Source organism: Fistularia commersonii, chromosome 20, assembly GCF_037954325.1.
Source record: "Fistularia commersonii isolate RoL2024-O1a breed Wild chromosome 20, RoL_Fcom_v1.0, whole genome shotgun sequence".
In the NCBI taxonomy this organism is placed as follows: domain Eukaryota; kingdom Metazoa; phylum Chordata; class Actinopteri; order Syngnathiformes; family Fistulariidae; genus Fistularia; species Fistularia commersonii.
Window position 1 is genome coordinate 13,920,667 of NC_141303.1, and position 5,939 is coordinate 13,926,605.

Genomic DNA, 5,939 nt, shown 5'->3' on the forward strand with positions numbered 1-5,939 from the left:
TAAGAGGAGAGATGTAAAGTAGATATTAACAAAAGGGGAAAAAAAATGTTGCCTTTAACCTTATGAACCTTTAAATTCAGACCAGCAAAGAGAAAAATAGCCTGCAACTATACTTCTATGAAGCAGGTCATCACTTAGGAATTTAAAAGTTGAAATTCAAAATCCAACATTAAACCTAATAAGGTTCTAAATTTTTTTTATGTGTCAGTAATCTGAAGCTTTCAATTCCTCAAAGGAGTGCTCATCCTGGGCTTTCTTGAACTGTCGCCTTCTTCTTCTCCTTTCGATTTTTTCACTTCAGGGGTCGCCACAGTGAATCAGTCATCTCTATCTAACTCTCAATCCTCCTCTCGCACCAACTACCTTCGTATCCTCTCTCACTAAGTCCATAAATCTTCTCTTTGGTCTTCCTCGAAACCTCCAATTCAGCTCCAATTCCAGGATCCGTCTACCAATATATTCACTATCTCTCTTCTGTACATGACTCAACCATCTCAGTCTGGCTTCTCTGACCTTCTCTCCAAAACATCTAACATGAGCCGTCCCTCTGATAGACTCATTCCTGATCCTATCCATCCTGGTCACTCCCAAAGAGAACCTGAGCATCTTTATCTCTGCAACCTCTAGCTCTGCCTCCTGTCTTTTCATCATTGTAACTGTTTCTAGACCACACAGCATCGCTGGTCTCACCACTGTCTTGTACACCTGCCCTTTCATTCTGGCCGATAGTTTTCTATCTCATAGCACCCTTGACCCTTTTCTCCACCAGTTCCAACCTGCTTGAACCCGTTTCTTCACCTCTTTTCCACACTCTCCATTGCTCTGGACTGTTGACCCCAAGTACCTGAAATCCTCCATTGTCTTGATCTCCACTCCCTGTAGCCTCACCGTTCCACCCGAGTTCCTCTCATTCACACACATATACTCTGTCTTGCGGTGACTAACCTCTATTCCTCTCTTTCCAGAGCATTCCTACTCTCTAGATTTTCTTCTACCTGTTTTCTGCTCACACTACAGATCACAATGTCATCTACAAAGATCATGGTCCATGGCAATTCCTGTCTAACCTCATCTATCAGCCTGTCCATCACCACTGCAAACAAGAAGGGGCTCAGAGCTGATCCCTGATGGAGTCCCACCTCCACCTTGAACTTTTCTGTTACCCCTACAGCACACTTCACCACTGTCTCACAGCTAGCATACATGTCCTGCACCAGTTTACATATTTCTCTGCCACTCCAGATTTCCTCATACAATACCAGAGTTCCTCTCTTGGCACCCTGTCATATGCTTTTTCTAGGTCTACAAAAACACAATGCAGCTCCCTCTGACATTCTCTGTACTTCTCTATCAGCATTATCAAAGCAGATACTGCATCTGTACTACTCTTTCTTGTCAGCCATACCGCTGTTCACAAATGCTGACTTCTGCTCTCAGTCTAGTTTCCACTACTCTTTCCCATGACTTCATTGTATAGCTCATCGACTTTATCCCTCTATAGTTGCCACAATTCTGCAACCCCCCCTTATTCTTAAAGATGGGCACCATCACACTTTGTCTCCATTCTTCAGGCATCTTCTCACTCTCTAAGATCCTGTTGAATAATCCAGTCGGAAACTCTACCGCTGCCTCTCCTAGACATTTCATGCCTCCACAGGTATATCATCAGGACCCACTGCCTTTCCGCTCTTCATCCTCTTCAATGCCTTCCTCACTTCACTTTTACTAATCTCTGCTACTTTGTGGTTTACAATAGTCACGTCTTCTACCCTTGCCTCTCTTTCATTTTCCACATTCATCAGCTCTTCAAAGTACTCTTTCCATCTTCCTGTCACTTGTCTAGCATCTGTCAATACATTTCCCTCTCTATTCTTAATCACCCATACCAGTTGTACATCCTTTCTATCGTTATTTCTCTGATTCGCCAACATGTAGATCGTTCTCTCCCTCCTTATTGTCCAACCAAGCATACTAGTCATCGTACGCTCTTTGTTTTGCCTTTGCTACCTCTATCTTTACCTTACGTTGTGTCTCCCTGTACTCCTGTTTGTTCTCTTCAATCCTTCAATTTTTTGCTAACCACTTCCTCTGTATATACTCCTGTACTTCCTCATCCCAACACCAAGTCCCTTTCCGAACACGCCTTCCTCCTCTCCTTCTTTAACCTATAGTAGCCCAGTTTCCATTGGTTCCCTGTAGGTCATCTGTACCAATAGCGGTCATTGTTAACCCCGGGCCTCGCTCGATCTGGTATGATCTAGTTTTTAGGTTTGATATGCATGTTTCGTTCTGGCAAAAGTTTAATGCCGGATGGCCTTCCTGACACAACCCTTTGCATTTATCCGGGCTTGGAACCGGCTCAGGGAGACACTGGCTCGTGCCGCCATGAGGCTGTATTCTTGAATTGTCTCCTATGTTTTAGAAATTATTTCTTAGAAATAGTGTGTATCGAATGAGTAATTAATTAAATGTGAATTTAATGCTTTAATGATACTTTGGTACTTTTAATCAGCTGTGAATTCATGCACTTTCCATGCAGCAAGCATTCCTATCCGCTGTTCTCCATTATGAAAGCAACACATCAGGCCAGCAGTTCCAAGAGTAAGAGTCATTAAAATTAACACCATATGTTTTTGAGCCAAGGGGATTTTCAGTACAATCATGTCTATTTTCTGGCTCTGCAACATGAAACTTCAAATTGCGCAAGCATGCACAAATACTTTCGAAAATTTCGGTCGCCAGAAAAGGAATGCTCTTACTGGATTGAATTCTTTGCATGGGAATTTTTCTTGTGTCAGTACATCACAGGTGTATCATGATGTGAAATTCCCCTTGTTGTTGATTGTCTCCATTTTGTAGTCTCTCAAGTATACATCAGAAGGCAGCATTCATGGGAGAAAAAAAATCTGTTGAGAATTTTGGGTTGTTTTCAATGGTCGATATTGGTAGATATTCCAAATCCATCATCTCTCTCTTAACATCAGCATGAAAACAGTCCTTCATCCCATGAGTCCCCTTACCTGCTCTTATGACATTGTCACATAATTGACCACAATGTATTCTTAATTATTTTCACAAGATGGCGCTGTTGTGGCATATTTCGGGAAAGTATTACGTCATTTTTTTTTTTCCCCTGCCATTACATAAGTCTCATCTAGAAGAAATACAGAGGGTATACATTGCAATGGTATTAATATCTGTGGCAAACAATGATTTAGCAGAAATATGTTTACATTCATTTCAGTAGTATATTAATATGTTTTCTCGTTTGTTGATTTCTTTGTCAACATGCTTTTTAAGAAGCAGCAGCAACCTTTGCTGGGCGACAACCTTTTCCTAGAGGACGCCAGGAACGGCTCCCGCAGAGCAGATGTTGACCATAAAGTCGGTTTTCCCATAATGGCAGGAAATACCCCGCCAGTCCTTCGTTGTCTTTGGCACCAGACATGACCATGGCTGGGAACTTGTCATCCCAGGTGTCCTGAAGCTGACACAGACGTACCTTATCCAGGTGCAGATGGTGGCACAGTTCAATGAGTGAGGAAGCAGCAACCCTGGAGGGTAAAGCCTGCCAAATCCTGACTGACCTCCAGACCCAAGAATGGTACAGTTTTCAGGCAATTAAAAGGGCCCTACACCAACGGTTTGGTTGCCATCTCTTCTCTGAGGATGCTAGGACCAGCTCCCCGACCGTCAGAGAATGGGGGGAGAACTTGGGGGCTTATGCCGCAGATCTCCAGACTTACGCCCGCCAAGGATACCCTACTTTTGATGCTATTTGACAGGATGAGCTGGCCTTCCATGCCTTTATTTGGGGGCTCCAATCCCCCCCTCCTTAAAGAGCATATCAGTTTACATGTTTACATGTAAGGGAGGAAGCAGAAAGAGTGGAACAGGTATTGGGAGATAAAGAATTTCCCTCTGGGATGGCTAGTGGAAGACCGAACCTGTCAGATGGAAAGTAAAACGTGAGGATGAAGGAGCAACTCCCCGGGCCTCACAACGGAGAGTGAGTACAGCAAACAGCTGACAGAGGAGTGTTTTCAGTGTAGAAAGCCAGGACATATTGCATGCTACTGGCTTTTACCCGCGAACCCTCCCAACACAGGGTCCACCATTTCATTGTGCTTTGCAGTGCTTATGTCCTCTATTGTAAGTCGCTTTGGATAAAAGCGTCTGCCAAACGTAATGTAATTTCACTTATCTGTCCCGGGGTTCTTCCTGGCACCACTGATCCGGAACGCGTGGGCCTGAAAGCATCACCACAGCTACTGGGATGTGCATTGAAATCCTGGGGGAAAGGATCATTTCAGTGACTGTTGCCTCCCACCAAGTGGATCGCAAATTCTCCTTAGCAGGGATTCAGGAACCCTCCATTATTTACCCGGACTTGCTGAACAATTGAGAGCTATGGTTGATGTTTTCTCGGGATACACTGTACTCTGGTTGCCGCACTCCACATTACTGATGAGGAAGGACGGTAGCAGGTAGTGGGACCTCGGCTGATGATGACCCTTTAGGTAGCATTGATCTCCAAGACAATGACCCATTTCCCATGTATGAAGATGGGTGAAAGCTGGTCAACAGTCCACAGGGTCAAGGGTCTTACTGCTAGACGTGGAGACCAAGGCTCTGTATTCACCGTGGACTAACCTTGTTACTTGTAAGGGCGCCACTGCAGGAGGACCACTGCAGGCAATCGAAGTCCCTTGCAGTTTTTACTTCCATGTCTTTGCAATCTTCCAAACTTAATCCGACAAATTAATCCAAACTAGGTCAATTTATGACTGTATATCCATCTTCTTCTGCACTGGGGACGCTGGAGTCAATTCTAGCTGTCATCGGGCGAAATACAGGGTACAACCTGGACTGGTTGCCAGTCAATCGCAGGGCCACATATATAAAAAAAAAAAAAAAAACCATGAAATCACTTATTTTTGCTATTAACCTGCATGTTTTTGGACTGTGGGAGGAAAACAGAGAACCCGGACGCAGAAAGAACTCCACACAGATGGTCAGAATCGAATTAAGCGCAAACCACCGCACCACCGTTCTGCCTGTATATATATATATTTTTTTTTTTTATTCAAGAGCAATGCATTGGCAAGATTCAGTTTTTGTTGAACATATTCACAAAAACCACTTTCATGGTTTCAAGGAGATAGTTCCCCAGAACTATATTTTTTCATCATGCATTTATTTTAATAAATTCATACGTTAACCTTCCTCCTGTGCTAGCTTTCTTGTAGCATCCCCGGTGTTAACACTAAAAATAAAAACTTAAATTCCAATTCTTTTTCTCATCTCTTGGTTACCTCATTAGGCTTCCTTATCCATGAAAATATTGGGTTTAAAAATTTTTGTTATGGTTCTCTGGGCCTTTTTATTATTAGTATAACCTCTCGATTTCAATTAAAAACAGAAAAATTCACCTCAAGAGAATAATATAAATACGTGTCTGGACATGCTCATTTTTGTTTTTTTTTTGCAGCAATCCTGGACAAATGAGCATCCCCAGAAGCTCACATGAGTGGGGGAGGAGTTGGTTGTCATTGTGTTGGCTGACAATGCATTTAAGATTTAAATTTTGGCTCTAATTATTGCTTTGCAATCTAATTTTTATACCCGGGTCGAAACCGACCCTAACACTACAAAGGACATAATTTCAACTAGAGCATTTTATAATGCAGTGAAAAAAAATGTTTTTGTTGAATTTTGTTGAAATAAATGTTCCTGACAAAGTCAAGAAGCCTTGATGCAATAAAAAAAAAAATTGAGTGATTATTTTATGCATTTAAAAACTAAAGAACCTGGAACAAGGCTCGACTGGACTCAGTTTCCCATAATCCTTTGTTGCCATTCCGCAGTGATGTGGGGTGTGGCAAATGACACAGTGTGTGTGTGTGTGTGCATACGTGTGTTCGTGCGTGCGTGTTGGA